This window comes from Podarcis melisellensis, assembly GCF_964234715.1.
Source record: "Podarcis melisellensis genome assembly, chromosome: 7".
Classification (NCBI taxonomy): domain Eukaryota; kingdom Metazoa; phylum Chordata; class Lepidosauria; order Squamata; family Lacertidae; genus Podarcis; species Podarcis melisellensis.
This window is the reverse complement of record NC_138539.1, coordinates 64,014,426-64,034,467: the sequence shown is the minus strand read 5'-3', so window position 1 is coordinate 64,034,467 and position 20,042 is coordinate 64,014,426. Positions and strand designations below refer to the sequence as shown.

Below are 20,042 nucleotides of genomic sequence, written 5' to 3'. Positions count from 1 at the left end.
AGATGAAAGGTAGTACCTAACCGTGAGCGAGGTAATATTTTATACAGCTGTTGGGTGTGCGGCATATACTGTTGTGTTTGGTTAAGAGAACACTCTGAAATTCCTAGGGAAACAAGCAGTGAAAAAGTGCTGGGCAATTATACAGAATTTTACCTCTCTGGCATGTGCCCTTTATGTTTGGAAATGCAAGCCTTTCTTTCATACTTTTTATACATTCACAACAGCAGACGTGGTTTCATGTGATGAACACAACTGCTTCACAATGTGGTGAAGCGGCAGTACATTTGCATCAACTTAAACGCTGCTTCATCTCTGAAAGCTGACTACTCAAGCACACAACATAAAGTTTTGGAGTTGTACATTTTCAAATTATTATGCTTTTAAGGCATCCACTGGGACCAAATTCATGTCTGGGAGGGGGGCAATATTTAATCTCAGGCACATTATTCTTTTTCCATGCTTGTTACCCAGTATTTTCTGTGTTGTCTCTCTCTTCTCTCTTTAGTAGGATGTTTGTTTATAAATAAGGCCAGATTTATGTAAGTAAAGTGAACACTGTACTTCCACATTTTATAAGATTAGGTTAGAAATACTAGGTTCCCTAGCTAATATTGGGCTCAGAAAGTACAGTTTCATTCACTTACCTTTTTTTGAGAAGGTTTAAGAAATATTTTGGATGAATAAAATGTTGGCCATGGTAATAAAACAGGCTTCTTTTTCAGAAATCGTTGAATTTTAGCTTCAATGCATAATTCCTTTGAGAAATTGCTTTGTGGAGACAGACTTTTTTGAGCAGCCCTCATATATATGATCAGTTCACAAATAATTTTTTTCAGTGTTCACCTTCCAGTACCAAATTGTCGTTAGCAGTGAAAGTTGGATCCAGTTCTTCCTGCTCATCAGTAGAATTGTTTCATCTGTACAAACTGATTTGAAGTGGGGGCCTGTTCTCAATTACAGAAATCTTTGATTATGGTATATGAGCTAGGGTCACTGTTTGATATTGCAGTGTGCTGTCTTGATGTCCAAAAACGTCTCTAGTTTTAAAATCTTAGTATATCATTTCATAAAATAACATGGTAAGCAAATGTATTTTCTATAATTAATGTGTGGAACAAATGAACTTTAGAGCTCACTAACTCACATCAAGCACTTAAGCCATGCTGTGCAAGATTTTCTATTACATGGGTGTTGCCCTTGTGTCACGAAGGTTAAAGTTAGACATACGAAACTGCCTTGCTATTTTAGAAACTGTCTTGCAAATATATAAAAGCAGCAATTCTAAGTACACTTACTAGGGGAAAAGTGCTGTTAAACTCAGTAGAACTTACCTCTGTGTAAATCTGCTTAGATTTAGGCTTTAAGAAAATAAATGTGTTTGTAGAAATTAAGCCACAATTGTTTTTTTAAAAATCTACAATGCTGGGCGGGGGGCGGGACAGGAATCCTGGATTGTTTGTTCTGCTATTTGCAGTGCAGGTGACTGAAGATTTTTGATCTTGGCCTCTTAAGCATTGATGTTAGTGCCTTGGCATTTGAAATATTTTTTCATCCTTGAAATAGGCCATGCAAATAAGAAGATGTAATTGCAATGTGGCATAAAATGATCTCAGTTGCACATTTACCAAATGTATATGATGGAAGCTGAAGGTTGTATCCAGCTAAGTTCTGCTGAGAGTAGTATATCCATTGAAATGAATGGACCTAAGTTAGTCATGTCCTTATTTTCGATGAGTCTAATTGTGTAGAATTAACACTGGCTGCAATCCTGAAAATTTGGACCAAATACTCTTATTTTTTTCAAGAAATCTGATTAAATAGTGCAAAAATGGAAGTGAGGGGATTTTTTTATTTTATTTTGCCCTTTATAAATCAAGAGCGAGTCTCTTATTTTACCTCTAGCTGAGCTTCTAAGCTTAGCTGTAGCTCAGTATTCACTATACAGGACAAGCAAAGCAATGCTAAGTATTAGCAGAGTGGGTAGCCAAAGTGTTTTCATGGTAGCCTTTGACAAACCTGTGCCTATGAGAGGTGTGCTGTACTTGTAGCTGAGATAGGGCAAATTTCATGTTTATAGAAATTTGCTTTTCTGTATTACCAATATAGCTAATGTCATACTATGTCATGTCTATGTCTGCCTTGCTTACAAGCCCCTTCTTCATAGACAGATATACGGCCAAACAACTTAACATGGGAGTCCGGTTACTGCAGTTTTATCCCATTATAAACTAACTGAATGTATACACTCACAGCCAAGTGTGTGGCCAGGAAAGGAGTTCTTGCCATTTTCACCCTGGAGTCCTCCCCCATATTATTTATACAGTTCTTCCCTGACCATGCCTAAGTCCTACCCACACTAAGAGCCTGTAAGGCACCTGCTACCTATGTGATATACAGAAAACAAATTTACGGTAATGAAAACATGAGAAGATGTGGCAATGGTAGTGAATGCTGAACATTTGTCTGAGCAGTTTAGTACTCAAAACATGCCTGCTGAGTTGCGACTTCAGGTTGCAGTCCTGTGTGTTCACTTACTTGAGTGTAAGCCTTATTGACTGCAGAGCGACTTGTTTCTGAGCAGATGTGTGCAGGGTTGAGCTACAGTACATGAGACCCTTGAAGCTGTTCAGTGTTCTTCAAAGAATACTTTGGTGTCTCAGTTTTGAGCCGATGTACCTAAAAATGTGATAAATGCACTTTTATCTTCTTTATTAAATTTCTGTACCGCCCTTCATCCAAGGATTGCAGAACAGTTTACAATATAAAACCACAAAACACCTAACATGGTAGGAAACAAATACAATACCCCCTCCCACAGTTTAAGAGGCCATAGATTGTTTAATTAGCCAAAGGCCTGGGAGAAGAGGAATGTTTTTGCCTAGAGATATGTAATGAAGGCATCAGGCAAGCCTCACCGGGGAGAGCATTCATAAGTTAGTATATGGTAGCATTTTGCTTCACCTAGTTTAAAGTAAACCCAGCTTAAATATTTTACTAGCCTTTCTTCCTTTGCCAATCTTGTTAAAGGTGACTCAGACCCTTGAAGTTGAGTTGATATATGAACTTGATGTATTGACTTAATGTTTGCACACACAAGATGTGATCCTTCCATTTACAGCAGCGTTGAGGAACTTCCAGACAGTGGGTCTGATTAGGCGTGCCAATTTGGCCTGCCATGTGGTTTCGGCCAAGTTCCACCTACCTGCCCCGTACCTGATGTCATATATAATGTCAGACTGGTATAGTTACCACCTACTGCCGGAAGCAGGATTTTCAGCCACTGTCAATCAGCTGATTGCTGGTGCTTGCAGGGCACTGTGCCCTTCACCCATGTGGTTTGACTTCAAACTGCATGGGAAAGGAAAAAGGCTCACCTGCTTTCATTGTGATATCAGGTGACGGATAAGTGGACTGGCTATGGAATACGGACGGCGGCGACAAAGAGGGATGTGTTACGCTCTGTGGTCCCTGTCTGTACCTGCATGGGAAAACCTTGTGTCATTAGTATTTTAATGATATTTCTATGCTTCACTTAAAAATGGAGCATACTTAAAATGGGAGGAGGGAATAGGTGGGCTGTTTGTTTGTTTAATAGTGGGCTTATCAGAACTCTAAAAGTACTGTAGTCATTTAACACCTCTCATTCTGGATGCGTGTTTTAGCACAAGGCCTGATGAACAATTTGTGCTGATCTGTGAAAAAATTGTGTTCCCAATATTTGTAAGATTGGCTATAGCCTGAATGGGAGGGAAACAGTAGAAGAACTATGGTGGATTATAGTGCACCATGCTATCCCATTTAAGGTTTAAAACTGTTCCTTTCTTTTCACTATAAAAGATGTTGGAAGTACATGTTCTTCCCCCAGTTTCAAAATTCCATTTAAAAACATTCAGGCTTGCATTTGGGTAGGAGAGGGGATATGTTTTTCTTTTTCATGCTAATTGTGTAGGTTTGAGCTCTGCAAATATTGCATAACAATAGGGCAGGGCATGATCTTTAGTCACTCCTCTGCTCTGCTCAGGGCTTGGTGACGCTGCTGCCCTCCTTCTGCTTCAAGTGCAGATGGGATATGTACGTGTGGCTTGCTGGGAGAGAGAAGGGTGTCATCCTAATTATTACATTGCATTACATTTTTGTGTATTTAAAACTGGCAGTCATTTCTTTCCTTTAGTGTGAGGTATGTTGGATGCTAGACATGCAGGTAGCTCTGAGCAGTGTTAAAAACTCAGATATATAAGCTAGGTGCCAAATGACTCCTTAAACCGGGGTTACCATCGCCAAAATGGAATGCCTAGTTGCCATTTGGGGGCCAGACTGTAGCTAGGCAAAAATGAAATCTTCTGATCTCCTCATTGCCACAAAGCAAATACTTAAGAGTGGAAGTGAATATTTTCACTTTTCTTGTAACAGTTGCATGAGTTAGAAATCGGCTAGGAAGAATGTCCTTCTTAGCAATTAACTTGAGAGTGTAACTTACTTCAATGGTAAATATCTTGATGAGAATAAAAATTCTTCCGATAGAAGATGAGCTGCTGTGTTTTTGACCTCTTTATGTAGATTGAGAATTGAAGAGTAATTGTGTGTGTATGTGCACTTTAGTTATAAAGACGTTTAATTTTTTATTATAGTCTTAAGTGTTATTGTTTATCTCTGTCCTTCTGTGTAAAACTACATGTGGAGATAATACAGCTATTCCATTCTACTTAATTTCAGCACTCATTCTATGTAGCACATAGGCTGAAATATTATCAAGGCACCTTGTTAATATTTCTGCGTTTTGAGACAATTGCTTTTATTCTTGGCTATCTAGTTCCCCATATGCAGTGTGCCAGTCTACACATTCAGAAGGAATACTTTAAAAAAAAGTAAAACTGAATAAAATTAAAATAGATTTAGTTAAGAGAATTATAGGCCAGCTTTAAGGCCAAGCTCTGTCAGGACAGCTTCCATCATAAAATATTAAAATGCAACATGAATTTGATTGTTATTATCAGACACCAATAAAACCAGAAGTAGCAAAAAAAAAAAAAAAAAAAAAAGGAAACACCATTCTTCCCAGGAACGAAAAAGCAATATGTAACTATGTCCACAGACCCATCAATGTGTGGTAAGATGGTAGTCAAGTAATAAATCAGAGCACCTGTCAAGGATAGGCAAGCAGATGACCAGTAAAACTTTTTAACCATTCCTTAGAAGATCTGTATGATTGTGACCTGTAAGAAAAAAGCTGGTAGTGAGTTCCAAAGCTCTGCAGCTGGTTTTGATAATACTTTCAGGTTAATAGAATTTAAGCAAGAGTTGTGCTTTAGTGATCTTGGATAATTGATCTTTCCCCATAGTTGATGTAGCCTCCCTGACAGTTCAGCTCTATATCTAGGATTGAAAGACTCTGCATAGCACATTTAATGACACTTCAGAGGGTCTTTCAGAAGTGGCTTTTCAGAGGACGCATGGAGTTGCATTGGACTTTCCCGACTCCTATCCCAATGTGTGTTTGGTGTCAGGCATTTGTACCATTTATTTTTTCCAAAATGGCGCCTGGCAGATGGCAAAGATTTCTGCCACCCCCACCTTAGGAACCCTCATAGTGAGTTTCACAACAATAGCTCAAGAGGTGGCCAAAAGGATACCAAAAAAACAAGCAAAGTCATGCCAAAGCAACTTTTTGGGCTGCCATATTGATTCAAAGTGGCACCCAGCGCCCAAACATCAGTGAAAATCACCAGGCCAACCTTTGGGAATCCTTGTGCCGAGTTTGGAAATAATATCTGAAAAGGCGTTCAGTTTCACAGAAAACAGACAGACAGACAAGACAGCCTACTTTCCAAAATATATAATAGATAGAAAAAGTAGTCTGCATTCTGAAGGCATGGTAAGCCTTAAACCATGGCTTTCCACGTGCTAATACACAACACTGGAATGCTTCCAGTGTGCTCCTCTTTAGTTTGAGCAGCAAACTATGATCAGTTAGTTTTTCTCAAGAAATGTGAAAAACATCCGAAGTGAACCCCACAACAAAACAGAATGTGTCTCGAGATGCTGAAAAGATATGGATTTTATTTTCAAAGCAGCCCAATTTTGGCCAATTACTGTTTAAAGTCCTCCTTCAGGGGCTGTATAAACAAAGACGATGCATTGCATGAATCATATATACTCAACATTTAAAAACAAACTAAATTGGTTGTATACAAATTGCATATAAGCTTATCTCTACTTACCTAAATTGAAAAACAGCCTGCCGAGATCTCAGCAAGAAATATATCCCATTCATATTAACTGGAGACTGGAATTATTGTCTGAAGGCAACCAGTTATATATCTTCTAAAGAGTAATATGCAGGTGTTGTTAATACATGATAAAAAAGGATCATGATTTATGACAAGAAAGCATATAAAATAGTGCATAATGCATTTGATAATACCAGTTGAGATTGTTATTGGTGTCAATAATATCTTGCCACCTGTATTCTTGCAGTGCAAGATCACAATGAAAGTAAAAGATAATCACTGGAATGTAGATAAAAACTGTCAGCAGTCAGCTATGCAGGTGACTAGTTTGCTAACTAGAATGAGAGAAAGCTATACTGAAAGGAGGCATCCACAGACAGCTAGGACAAGTAAAAATCAAAAAGGAAACTGAGCGTGTGTGTGTATTTTGCTTCTAAAAAGCCACAGCCACATTTTGGGTTCAGTTGAAGGCAACTCTTAAAACAACTTTGCACATTTCTACAATATTTTATAATATTAAAACCAGGATAGCATCAACTGAAGTCACTAACTTTACCTTTGTAAAGCCGATTTGGAGAAATGAAAATCTACATCTAAACTTGACAGTGAATCTTCATCATCTCTGTTGCATGATAAACAGAAGAAAAATAATAAATGAACAACTCAGGATGGTTACATAGATAAGAAGAGCTTTCAAGTACTTAATGCCTTGCTATCTGAGTTCCAGGTGTTCATAAATGGCAATTTTAGAACAAATCTCAACAATAGGTTAAGACTGGGGAAATAATAGGATAGGAAAACTGAAAATGGAGCTGAACAGCAATGAAGACAAAGGGATGGACAGGTTGTAAGTTACCGGTACTTGAACTTGGTTCCCATTGACTTCAGTGGAACTTCACTTATTCATTACTAACTTGTACCATTGGTTTCAATGAGACTTCCGTTCAACCAACTTAATCTGGATTTAACCCATTGAAGTGGAATCCCAACTATATACATAGTAAAATGTCTATGGAAAACCAGGAAACTATGGTTTCAAAACGAGATGTCAAGAATCAGAAATCTTTGCTGAATAGCCAAAACAAACAAACATAAAGCAAAACATGGAATATTTTGTGCTGAACTAATTTTTGCAGGAGGGGAATTTGAGGAACTGATACAGACAGTGGTGATGAGAAATGAAGTTTGAGGCCTAATAGGCGAAGACAAAAAGTAAAAACCTGACAAATTGCCATGTCCAGATGGCATCCACCCAAGAGTTGTCAAAGAACTCAAATGGGAAATTGCTGAACTTCTAACAAAAGATGCAACTTGTTCCTCAGATCAGTCTCCAATGTAAAAGTGACCAATGTAACACTTTTTTTAAAAAAAAAAGGGATCTGGGGGGGGGGATCTTGGAAATTATAGGCTGCTTAGCTTAACATCTCTTTTGGGAAGACTGGTGGAAATTTTTTGTTAAGGATAAAATAATCATATAGAAGAACAAACCCTGTTGAAACAGAACTTGCTCCCCAAATGCTTCCTTTTTCTATTGATGGCCATGCTTTTCTGGTGGTAAAGGCTGTGTTCTTCTCATTTTAATATGAAACTACCTTAATTGTCAGTGGTTCGAGTTTTCTTACCTTTAGTCATAAAGAAATGTGGAGATAAACCTTACTTCTTGTTGACCGCCATCTTTACAGCTGCAAGGAAGTGTATTTATCTGTTGGAAGTGATTTCCAAATCACAGCTGGAACTCAGCATAGCGCTAGGAGGTTGTTCTGCCTGTGCAAGTGTTATGGGGGTTCTTCTGACCCTACAGAGTGGTTTTGGGGGAAGTGCTGTGGGATGAGGGGGTGTGGGAAAGTCCTATCACGCCAGTGTGAAGCCTTGCACTGCCTTCTTGCTAGTGGAATGGGGTAGATGAATCCAACACCCTTATTGAAAACTATTACATAGCATAGCAGCTCACACAACCAGCAGAAGCAAGCACTCAGAGCCTCTGATCTCACAATAACCTCAGTGTTCTCATCAACCAGTTGGACAGAGAAGTTGGGGTGGGAAACAGGATGCTCATAAATAGCTTGTTAGGAGATATGGAGTACATGAGGTAATTTGTTTGCATTTGAAAGGTTTTGGAGCTCATGTTGACATGACACCTGCCTTGTGGAAGCTATAGGAAAGCATATACGCATGTAGGCACTCCACACAGCTGGCATAACATTTGAAAGCTCATTTGCCAGCCTGTACGCATACAGCATTTCCCACCTGTTTATGATATGTGAGGCAGCTGTGCTAGTGTGCAGATATTGCATCCATATGAACCAGCGTGGTTTGTTAGCCCACGCTGCACAGCACCCATGTGCATTTTCAGTGGCCTGTACGTGCTATTACATTTCAATAAGCTCTCATGTTGAGTTCTCAGAGGGTAATGAGTAGAATGTTAAGGCCAACTCTTTATCTTGAAGAAAGCTCTTTATTAGTTGCAAATAAATTAGACTTTAAAATGAATTCAGCTAAGCTATAAAAAAATCTCTTGTGAAGCTTCCGTTTGTTGAATTGCAAGTGTTAATTGTATTAATGGAACAGATTCTAATCATTTTAGTGAAATGCTAACCTGTTATCTGCAGGGTGTAAACTTTCAGAACATCAATTTAACGGCCCATTAAAAAAAAAATGCTAGCCATTCAGCCTGTAGGCTCACAAGGCCATATGTGAATGAAGGGCCTTGTACACAGTGGTAACCCCAGGTTACAGACGCTTTAGGTTACAGGCTCCACTAACCCAGAAATAGTACCTCAGGTTAAGAACTTTGCTTCAGGATGAGAACAGAAATTGTGCTGCGGCGCACCGGCAGCAGGAGGCCCCATTAGCTAAAGTGGTACCTCAGGTTAAGAACAGTTTCAGGTTAAGAATGGACCTCCAGAATGAATTAAGTTCTTAACCCGAGATACCACTATGCTACTAGTATAACATTTAGTTAAGCTAACTGACAACTATAAAACTGGGAGGCGTTTCTAAAAAACAACAATGCTGCATTTGTTAATAATTCTATACAAATTGTCTTTACGTCTACTCTCCAGAGACAATTGTTAACATAACCCTTTGTCTATATGTACACCCAAGAGAGACTTGAATTTGCAGTTTCCCATATAGGAATCAGTGTGCCAGAATAGGGACAATGAGCTGAGGTGTAGGAGACAATGAGTCAACTACACTATTTTTTCTCCCCAGAGAATAGTTCATAAGTTTATTGTTTTAGCCACTTGTAGCAATAGTATTAATAAATCAATACTGAACATCCATCCATAATATAAGCTGACATCCATAATGTAAGAGAGAAGATACCAGAAACACCCAACAAGCTTAAATCTATCGTGATTTCAGATTAAATCTCTGAACCACCAAAACAACTTATAGCAGTTTTATCTAATTTCTTTTTCCTGATTTTTTTGTGCAGCCAGTACAGAGAGGGCCATGCGCTGTGTGTTACAGATCTATTATTGTCACTCAAAAGAAACCAAGCCATAAGAAATACACCATCATATTTTTGTTGTTGCACTAGTCCAGAGGCTATGGCATTTTCCAAAAATCACAGGAAATCTACACACAGCATTTTAATTAAATTTGCAATTATTGAAGCAGGGGTAGCAAGCCTGCCCCCAGATGTTGGTGGACTCCAGCTCCCACCATCCTTATTTATTGGCCATGCTGTCTGACACTGATGGGGGCTGGAGTCTTAACAAGATTTATCCACCTTTGGATCGAAGCCATAGATAGACAAGAAAGATGCCGAGGGAGATTGAGCTAGAGCAAATGGGCAGCATAGGAGGCCTAATAAGATGTAAGTAAACCTTCTTGAGCTGGCATGGGTAGCTTCTCAGAAAGTTAAGAAAGGTAAAGGACCCCTGACAGTTAAGTCCAGTTGCGAACGACTCTGGGGTTGCAGCGCTCATCTCGCTTTACTGGCCGAGGGAGCTGGCAATTGTCCGCAGACAGTTTTTCTGGGTCATGTGGCCAGCATGACTAAGTCACTTCTGGCAAAACCAGAGCAGTGCATGGAAACACTGTTTACCTTCCCGCCGGAGCAGTACCTATTTATCTACTTGCACTTTGACATGCTTTCGAAATGCTAGGTTGGCAGAAGCTGGGACCAAGCAATGGGAGCTCACCCTGTCGCGGGGATTCGAACCGTCGACCTTCTGATCGGCAAGCCCTAGGCTCAGTGGTTTAGAGACCACAGCACCACCCGCATTCCTGAGTCTTGGAAAGTTAGGCAAGCAAATAAGAAACTGAATCTGAAGGGAGAACACATTAGCTCTTCCGGGTGGGAGGGGGCATGAGTGCTTTCTCTGAAATATTCACTGTGGCTAGGGCTTCCATCTTCTCTACTGATGGGTGTGGTCTCAGCATTAAGGCCTCTTCAAACATCCATACTAAAGGCTATAATGGGGGGGCGGGGAGGAAGCTGACTGCACGTAGAATGGGGATAGTGTAGTTAGTTTTTTCTTCTATATGTAGAAGTTCAGTTTCAAAGGGAAGGCATTTCAGATTTAAAAATGAAGTCAAAGGGCATGAAGGTGATAGTAGGGTTTGGTTCACCCCACATTTGTGGGTGTTACGTGTAAATGTGTGGGGTTCAAATGGGAGTTGAGTGCACCTTTTGGGTGTAGAGTACAAACCTTGATGAGTGACATAACACTTACTGCATTGTTCTTATGTGGAAATTTGCAGTGTTTCCTGAAAAAGTGCCTTTCACTACTTAGGGTCCTTTACAGGTGTTATTGTGAGACTTCATCACCGTAAAATGGGAGAGGGATTTGGTACTTTAGAAGTGCCACAACAGCTACCTTGCCCAAAGGGTTTTTTACCTTCTCGATTTAGGCTGCTAGTGGTCTTGATGGAAACTCTGCAGGTCGATAGATACCTTTACGAAGCGACATCCGAACAATATAGAGACTTTTCCAAGCTGAGTATCTGTGAGGACCCCACACATAATCAATGGTGGCAGAACTGGTCCTTGGGCAACACAGCCTTATAAAAGGTTTTAAAATGAGCTGAGAACTGTCCATATCACCTGTATCTATTGTCTATTATTTTGGCAAATGTTTGATTTATTTTGACGATTACGTTTAATAAATTCTTCATCTGCCACTCTTTTGCTTCATCAGTGAGAGAGGCAGTATTTAACACTTTATGCTAATTGAGTAGTGCTTATTAATATAGCCATGGCAGCTTCACTTCATGTGCAAGATATTGCCAAATTACAATTCAGACAAGAATGTGTTTTTAGGAGGTGATATAACTTGGAGACTGTGGCCTGCAGTGATGGACAGTGCTTTTAAAATTCCATTTCCTTTTGGGTATTGTCGGCCAAGGGGTGGTAAAGAAGGATCGAACATTCTTTATGTATGCTACAACAGCAGCAAGGATACTTTTTGCGAAATACTGGAAAACTCAAGATCTACCCACACTGGAAGAATGGCAGATGCAACTGATGGACTATATGCAACTGGCTGAGATGACCGGCAGAATCCGAGATCTGGGAGAGGAGACGGTAGAAGAAGATTGGAAAAAAAATAAGATTTATTTGCAAAAACATTGTAAACTGTATGAATGTTAAGCAGGATGCTTGATTATAAACAATTTGGCACCATTAAAATTGATGAAGTGAAGTAGGAAGATAAGTTAAAATGTAAGAAAAAATAATTTTTCTTTTGGATAATTATTTGGCTAAATTCAATTGACAATCAGACAGTAAGGATGGAAGTAAGGTGATAATTTGTTGGACTAATTTTTCAACATGGAAGGTAGGGGCGGGAGATGTGAGGAGGTCACAAGAAGATGAGAAAATATGTTTATGTTATGTTATAACTTTGTTTGTTTGGCATATTGTAACTTAAAAATTTCAATAAATATTTATAAAAAAAATAAAATAAAATTCCATTTCATTGGGACATTGCTTCTTCTGCTGTAGCAGTCCCCTCCATGTTAGCAAAATAGGAATTCATGGGTTATCAGGTGTGCCCCTAGGGCCTAGTAAAATGTACTTTGTCCCAGGAAAAGGAACATACAATGGAATGAAAGAATCCGATAGATTTTCTGGTATTTTCTCTTCATAAACTCAAATTTATGAGTTTCCCCATGGGTTGTTATGGTTTCTTTAGTAATTCATGAAAGAACTCTCTGCAGTTCTTTAAATATTAAGGGTATCCCTGTTTCTTACTTAGCCATAATGAAGCGGTGGTGATTTTGTGTCAAACGCGTTTGGTTTGGTTTGATGTTTGAGATCGCAAAGTTGAAGTGTGAGTATCTAAAATAAAATAAAATTGTTCAGGGCAATGAAGAATACAGCTCCATACCATTGGAATCGATGTGCTTTCTTTTTCCTCCTCCCTATGTGACAGACATTTTTATAACTAAGTCTGCAGTTCTATTTTGCTTGAAGGAAGACCGTGGAGGCTGCTCTGCTGCATTCAAATTGCCGCTGGCTTCTTCCAGCCAGAGGAAGAGGTCCAGGGTGGGTTTCTCAAACTTGTCCTTTCCATTTTCCATCAACACCACCCCCTCCCCACCACCACAATTGGGAAGGAAATTAACTATGCAAGTTCTGGAACTGGTGTAGTTTTGAGCCTGCACTGTGGGCATGTTGAGGACTTGAGGACTAAGGCTGCCTCAGAAACCCCCTCAGAATGCTTTGTTCCAGTCCTTGCTACCTACCAGTGCGACAACCCCAGTGGTATATGTTCTCTGAGGGAGTTTTCCACTCACATACTGGGTGGTTTGTACTGGGAGTGTAAGTGCTGGCCTACAAGCACAGCTCCTCTCTGCTGGTGGAATGCAACTTCAAGCCACTTCAGTGGTCCCTCAGCTGGCCTTTGGCCTCTTTTGGGGTTTTCTGTACATGAATTTGGTTGGGGTTGGGGTTAATCATGAATGACGATTAAGATAACAGTGCTGATAAAGAAACTGAGGCTAAATTAGGTAAAGGTAAAGGGACCCCTGACCATTAGGTCCAGTCGTGACCGACTCTGGGGTTACGGCGCTCATCTCACTTTATTGGCCGAGGGAGCCGGTGGTCACGTGGCCAGCATGACTAAGCCGCTTCTGGTGAACCAGAGCAGTGCACAGAAATGCTGTTTACCTATTTATCTACTTGCACTTTGACATGCTTTCGAACTGCTAGGTTGGCAGGAGCTGGGACCGAGCAACAGGAGCTCACCCTGTCGTGGGGATTCAAACCGCTGACCTTCTGATCGGCAAGTCCTAGGCTCTGTGGTTTAACCTACAGTGCCACATGCGTCCCTATGAGGCTAAATTACTTGCCTAAATAATCCTTACAATTGTTCTAATTTTAGCTTGAAATTAGCTTTTAACGATAAACATGATCTGCTGTGTTCATCTTTTTATTTAAATCTGTAATTAATGGAGATGCAGGAGGGAAATACTGAGATAAAAAATACGGTTTTCTGCTGGCTCCCTTAGTTTCAGGGAAAGGCTACTGTTACTGACTTTTCCATTTCGTCTACCATCATTCTATGGCCTGAGAAAACATAAACATAATTTTATTATATAAAAATAGAAATGTGGGGAGCCATCAGAAAGTTTGGTTTGGTGGTCCTAAGGTATTAAAAGTTTGAGAAACATTTGACTAATAGCAGTCTTTTCTTAACTGGGTGCACTCCAGATTTTAGGGCTATCATCCCATAATACCCGACAATTGAGCATGCTAATGGGCTGATGAGAATTGTAGTCTAAAACATTTGGAGGGCACCAGATTGGGAAGGCTGGTCTCAGATGCATAATTCTTGTATTCTGCCTTGGAAGCTTTTCTAAATATATAAATAAAATCAGTTGTATGAGTAGCAATGCCTGAGTAAATCCAAATGACAGTAACTCAACCCAAGGAAAGTTATCTGCGCATAAAGTAGTGTAATATGAATTATCATATCTTTCTTGATACACCTCCCAATGACTTTTCAAAACTTTCAAGTAGTGTTAATACTTGGATTCATAATGCAACAAAAAGTATTCACCACTTTAGTACACATAACAGTGCAGAGCTCATGCTTAGTATTTGAGATGCTAAAGTGCTCCCTAAGTAGTGTTTTGTCACAAATACACTTGGGTCACAGAACAGTTAATTGATTTTTAAATTATTTTAACATTATTTCAAAAGAGGCGTGGAAATCCAGGCTCAAAAACAGAAGTGTAAGCAATTTAGGGTTCAAATTGTTTTATAACTCTTGCTCACCCCATTCCTTTGTTACCAGATGTGCAAATGTTGCTATGCAATTCTCTCTCTGAAACAGAGGACAATTCATGAGAAATTACTCACTTGTTAAATTATTCTTTAGACTAAGGGCTGTGTCCAGCACTGCTGTTCCTCTAGCACATTACACTTCTGCTTGTCCATTTGACCTTTCCTTTCCTATCCTCTTCCTCCAGAGCAGATTTTGAGGGAGAGAAGAGGGGAAAGTCCAGTTTTGCAGATGGAACTCAATGCACAAGCATTGGCTACAATCCTCTAGAATTGTTGTTTAGTCGTTTAGTCATGTCTGACTCTTCGTGACCCCATGGACCAGAGCACGCCAGGCACTCCTGTCTTCCACTGCCTCCTGCAGCTTGGTCAAACTCATGCTGGTAGCTTCGAGAACACTGTCCAGCCATCTCATCCTCTGTCGTCCCCTTCTCCTTGTGCCCGCCATCTTTCCCAACATTAGGGTCTTTTCCAGGGAATCTTCTCTTCTCATGAGGTGGCCAAAGTACTGGAGCCTCAGCTTCAGGATCTGTCCTTCCAGTGAGCACTCAGGGCTGATTTCCTTAAGAATGGAGAGGTTTGATCTTCTTGCAGTCCATGGGACTCTCAAGAGTCTCCTCCAGCACCATAATTCAAAAGCATCAATTCTTCGACGATCAGCCTTCTTTATGGTCCAGCTCTCACTTCCATACATCACTACTGGGAAAACCATGGCTTTAACTATACAGACCTTTGTTGGCAAGGTGATGTCTCTGCTTTTTAAGATGCTTCTCTAGCTAGCAGGACCAGTGGTCAGGGATGACGGGAGTTGTAGTTGAAGAACAGCTGGAGACCCAAGTTTGGGAAACACTGCTCTAGAGCTAAAATTAAGCTCATGGTTATGAATCTTAATATTCCATTTAAAGAGATGTGCCTTATACATACGTAACACTCTGCAAGGGCGTATTTGCATAAGTTAGTTAGAGGCTTCGATTTTATGTTTACGTAGTGCTCATGCTTGGTGCCTACAATTCTCCCAGGGCTGCGCTATCATTGGGGGTTTATGAAAAAATTCTCTTTGATAGCATTCACACAGTGAAAGGCCACACATAAGGAAGACCACAGGCTGGAAGTTGGCTTCCCAGAGCTCACATCGACATTTGACATGGTCAGGTACCTGGTGAAGTAAGTGGGTTGGTAGGGAATCTTCTCTGCCCAGAAATGCCCTGTTAATACATGTCCTTGATAGTTCAGAAACATATACATACGTATTCAGCCAACATGTTCACACTGGTATGTGCAACGCAAAGAGCTGGCAGAGTTAGCAGAGAGAAACCATGGCAAATAAAAGTGCAGACCTTTGGAGCACATATATTAGAAAAACAAATATTTACCTGTTTCATATAGGAGGACTTCTTCCTTGAGGACTAGCGAGAGACCTGGGAGCTTGACACATGGACCCCACACCAAGCGTAGAGAAGTCACTTTTTAACAAGCTACTGTTGTGGGTTTTGCTTCCTCTTCAAAAACAAGCTGTGGACTGATTCTCTTCCCATGCAGACAAAGGCAATGGTGGGAACTGAAAATAGGCAAGCCTTTTTTAGTTCAAAGCAGAACAAGTTGTTGGGTACTACTTGAATTGTCCAAATCCTCCTAGTGAGTGAAAGGAGTGGCAGTGTGAGTCTGTACATTCCCTTAAGTTTTTAGCTAGGCTGAAAATATCAAAGAAGCTAGGGAGTGCCAGGGGGAAGAAGACTGGAAAGGGTGCCAAGCTGAAAAGCATGACCAGATTTACGCTTTGATGCCTATGCTAATATGCAACATCCCCTTCCACTGGGAGATGGGTTAGGTTGACCTGCTGTAACCCAGAGGGAGTGCTAAGAGAGTAGTAACCCAGTAGCTAACAGAGAGATGATAGCCCTCACAATTCAAGGGAACCTATGGGGCGGGGGGGGGGGGGAGAGATGACGACCACACACATCCTGGAGCCAGAAGTGAGGATGCCTTTTATGTTGCAGCCAAAATTACTTCCTTAAGTTTTCGATCTCAAAATGATTTCTAATGTTCCCTTAGTTTGTTAGATTTTACAAATTGGCACATTAGATCAGGTGACTCGTGCATCTGTAATAAATTGGCCATTACTGGATTCTCCAACTTCAGTCACTAAGATAAATGTGAGAGTGTTACTTGTTCTACAATTATATGTCCAAACTTTATAAGAGCCCTGATCTTAAAAAGTACACTGGGGTCCATAGAATATTATGATGGTATTACTAGACTGCACGAATGTTTTCCTATTGTTTTATATGAAGCATATTGGCTTTCATTTTGTACCGTCATTTCTAAAAGCTGATCCTGAGTCCCAACCTTGGGGTTGATCCCTGATTAGCTCCGTAGTTGCATAGCAACCACAGCTGCTCTCTCCAGCTGCAAGGTTGCAAGTAAGGCTGAGGCATTCTTGGTTGCTGTATGGCTGTGGTCTCCACTGACCGTAGCTCAGCAGTGCAAGGCCAAACCAGCAATTTCCCCTTCCTTTCCTTGGAGTAAGGCAGGGGAGCAGAGAATTTCCCCTTACCTTGCACAAAAGCGAGGTCACCTTTGTGTATTTGCAGTTTGACCCTTTTTTAAATGCATTGATACAGTAATTGGGAAAGTGCCCACATAGCAGTTCGAAAGCACGTCAGAGTGCAAGTAGATAAATAGGTACCGCTCCGGTGGGAAGGTAAACGGCGTTTCTGCGCGCTGCTCTGGTTCGCCAGAAGCGGCTTAGTCATGCTAGCCACATGACCCGGAAGCTGTACGCCAGCTCCCTCAGCCAGTAAAGCAAGATGAGTGCCACAACCCCAGAGTCGGTCACAACTGGACCTAATGGTCAGGGGTCCCTTTACCTTTAATGCCTTTCCTAAAGGATTTAATCTGACCTCATAGTTGCTTTCAGCAGATTGCTGCATTATCTGCTTTGTAATTTCAAATTGTAGCTCTAATATACTTTTTTATTGTGCTTTAGCTGTTGTTAAATTCTATTATAATGTATCTGCTTTGAATACAAATGTTTTTGGAAAGATGTGATTTAAATGTAATAAATATATAAATGACCGCTACTGAACTGAGAGCAAGTGTAGAGAAATTGGTTTGTAGCTTTTATTCAACCTAGATTTCAAAGGATGGGTATGCATATACTGAATTTTGCTGATTGGATTGGGAGCAGTTGTAAGGGGTTGAACTGGTTTCAAGAATTAATGCAGTTTCCCACATGTACCGGTATATGCATAAGAACTAAGTCTTAAGACATTGTGTTCATGTACAGGAGCTAAATATAGAGAAGTCCTTGATGGGAGGGACTCATTTGAAACTGGAGCTTGGAGCCCCTTGAGTACTTTTTCAAAATTATACACTGTTTGGTAAAGTAAAACTTTTATCTGTGACTTCTCTTGTCAAGTTCCCTTAATACTTTTCAACAAAATTTCAAAAATAAAAAATGTGGATAAGTGTAGCCTTAAAATACAATACTGGACTTTAGATATTCAGTTTCTTGTTTGAAACCTTAACTGGAAATCCGATGAATACCTAAACCTGGATGGAAAGACCCTTTTCTCGTTTGTTTTTAGGTTAAAAAATTAGTTCAAAGCATTTCCACAAACAGTTCTCACATAAAAAGGCTCTTGTGTCGCAGTGAGGCTTTTAGTATAAATAAATGTGTAGAAATGAGACTGCTACAGAAATGGCTAACCACTTAAAATGAAAAACTAAGTATAATAATAGAGGCTTGTATGAAGTACATTTTGAAGCACAGGAATTACAATTTTATACTACCACATCTGAAAAAGAGATAAATTTTACACACACAGAGACACACACACACACTTTCCCCTGTTTATTTATTTATTTGCTTGACTTTACCAGATTGGTTGTTCAATATATTTTGCGTGCACATTAGATTTTGATGGCCTTGCACATTTTACCTATGAGCCAATACTGTAAGGAAACCTTTTGAATGCCGAAAAGTGTCACAAAGCAGGCAAAACATTTTTTTTCTTTGTAAGCTCAGCTTTACAGTTAATAACTTGTCTGGTAGCCATTAAGACCAGAAATTCCATACAGGTGAGTGAGCAGGCTGGTGGAGAAGAGGTGAGCCTTGGCTACCTGCCTGTGTGACTAGCTTTGAAATTTGGTGTGCCGGTGACGAGAAAGGGCTTTCCCTCCTTCATAACCATCACTGAATCACAGGTACAGTGGTACCTCAGTTTAAGAACAGTCCGGTTTAAGAACGATTTGGTTTACAAACTCCGCAAAACTGGAAATAGTGTCTTGGTTTGAGAACTTTACCTCGGCCTAAGAATGGAATCTGAATGGTGGAAGGGCACCAGCGGCAGGAGGCCTCATTAGGGAAAGCATGCCTCGGTTTAAGAATGGTTTTGGTTTAAGAATGAACTTCCGGAACAGATTAAGTTTGTAAACCAAGGTACCACTGTACTTTTTCAGGTTCTTCAAACCTGAAGTTAATACTTTAGATGCAACCATGTAGAATTTCAGCACTAGTAATAGTGAAATGGGACTTCCCAGTAGAAAAGACTATGGGTTCATGTAATGCAGCTGTAGGAATGCCTTCTTAACAAATTAGCATTTAGATATATCTTAAGTAGGTGCAGTATATTTTCTATTTTTGCTTTGCTCTTCCATTGCTCTTGTTAATTGCGCAACATACAGATGCAACACTACCTTTATTTGTGCAAAAAAGTATGTTCACTACACTGCACATATATATCAGTATCCTATTTCCTAAGAGATCTCAACTGCTTCAATTTGTGTATTCTTATTCTTATTATTATGTATTTCCTTCACTCTTCTTGTAAATCCCACACTTTGGATATTCTCTGCATGTTAACCTATCTTTCACGATGCTCAGATGCTGAATTTCCTGATATGCTGTACCAATGTGTTTATTTCATTCTCTCCGACCAAAATGGATTCCCTTGGAAATGTGTGGGTTGTGAGGCTATTCTTTATAAACAGAGTGTAAAATATATACATTTTTGTTTTGTTCTTGGGGTTAAGGTCTTCTATTCTACAACTTGAGATTGAGATGTTCTTAGAAATTTCTGCTGTAATTTAAAAAAAACAAACCTGGGAGAACTTTCTTCCTGTTTGGATAAGATTTGTTTCTTTTATGTTTGATTATTTTGTATAGGAGATATATGGTGGGTGTCTATGTAAGAAAAACGACCAGTTGGCTGGTTGCAGTGTCTCATGAGTCATACAAAGGGATGACTTGCTTATACAAGTACAAATTGACATCTGGATTGCAACAGATTAGAGATTTTATAGCCCAATTTTGAAGAAGAAAAGTACCGTATTTTTCGCTCTATAACACGCACCTGACCATAACACTCACGTAGTTTTTAGAGGAGGAAAATCCGTAGGCATGCCACCTGTAGGCATTTCCGCCATAACACGCACAGACTTTTCCCCATAGTTTCCAGGAGGAAAAAAGTGTTATGGTGCAAAAAATACGGTACTTTTGCTGTTTCTGTTGGGAGTCAGAAACCATTGAAGATCATCTTCTGATCTAGTAGTGCATTCTGATCTACTTTGGCTCG

At 40.0% G+C, this 20,042-nt stretch overlaps 1 protein-coding gene and 1 long non-coding RNA gene across 3 annotated transcripts in view; one reads left to right on the top strand and one right to left on the bottom strand.

Annotated features, from left to right (window-relative positions):
- Nucleotides 1-20,042, top strand: part of CDYL (chromodomain Y like) — a 97,307-nt gene that overhangs the window by 13,256 nt on the left and 64,009 nt on the right. The gene's annotated exons all lie outside the window — the stretch shown is intronic.
- LOC309373872 lies at nucleotides 1,454-6,340 on the bottom strand. Its single transcript, XR_014170259.1, has 3 exons — nucleotides 6,219-6,340; nucleotides 5,141-5,213; nucleotides 1,454-2,676 (listed from the first exon to the last, which is right to left on the bottom strand). It is a non-coding gene; the product is annotated as an uncharacterized lncRNA (long non-coding RNA).